At 26.9% G+C, this 1,046-nt stretch overlaps 1 long non-coding RNA gene across 1 annotated transcript in view; it reads left to right on the top strand.

Moving 5' to 3' along the window:
* Nucleotides 1–123, top strand: part of LOC107696679 (uncharacterized) — a 12,399-nt gene extending 12,276 nt beyond the window's left edge. The window contains exon 3 of the long non-coding RNA XR_001635112.1: nt 3–123. This is a non-coding gene — a long non-coding RNA (uncharacterized LOC107696679). The remainder of the gene's footprint in view (nt 1–2) is intronic.
* The last annotated feature ends 923 nt before the right edge of the window (nt 124–1,046 follow it).

Genomic DNA, 1,046 nt, shown 5'->3' on the forward strand with positions numbered 1-1,046 from the left:
AGTCTAAACCGGAAAGGCTACTTTAGCCCTTGAGACCAATACATGAGTATTACATGATGGTTTGGCCAGAACGGACAGTTAACCCTGTTTTAAAAATATCTTCTTTTTTTTTAAACATCAACAAGAAAGACTTTATTTATTTTTATTTAAATAAAAATAAATATTTATTATTTATTTTATTAAGGAACATCAGGACTATATATATATATATATATATATTAGTGCTATCAAACGATTAATCGCATCCAAAATAAAAGTTTTTGTTTACATAATATATGTATGTGTGCTGTGTATATTTATTATGTATATATAAATACACACACATGCATGCATATATTTCAGAAAAGTATGCTATGTTTACATATCAAATATATTTATTTATAATATAAATTATATGAATATAAATATAGACATGTAAATACAGCACTAATATATGAATATGACATAAAATTATATAAAATGACAACACTAATATATATACATATACATATGTATATATATATATATATATATAATTTTCTTAAGTTGTAAATAAAACAAAGATTACAGATGTACATTTTACAAGAAAATGTAATCCTTATTTCTACCTCAAAATATCTCATTTAATTAAATGGGTTACTTGCTGTTTTTGTAATGTATTGTGAAATTTACTAGCAATTTACTAGAGTGAAAACTTTTCTATATATGTTTTCAGTGTATATTATACAAAAGTATTTGCTTAAATGCATAATGTAAAATTTTACATTATTTTATTTTACTTTTTATTGTTGTTCATGATCTCTCTCTTTTGGTGTTCACAATGAGAAGCATTCTTCTTCTTTCCTACATAAAAACTCTCCTTCCCTACAGTTGTCTTTTGTCTTGCTGTAAAGCTGCTAAAAACAGTTATGAATAATCCAGTGTCATTACAGGACACTTTTACTGCAGTTTACCAGCCTCTGTTACACTGCACTTTAATCTGTCTGCCATGGTAGAGCAGTCTAAGTCTGAACAGGTGCATGACGGACATATACACACAAATCCTCCACGCGCGCACACACACACAC

The sequence above is a fragment of the Sinocyclocheilus anshuiensis genome, unplaced genomic scaffold, assembly GCF_001515605.1.
Source record: "Sinocyclocheilus anshuiensis isolate Anshui unplaced genomic scaffold, SAMN03320099.WGS_v1.1 scaffold354, whole genome shotgun sequence".
Taxonomy (NCBI): Eukaryota; Metazoa; Chordata; class Actinopteri; order Cypriniformes; family Cyprinidae; genus Sinocyclocheilus; species Sinocyclocheilus anshuiensis.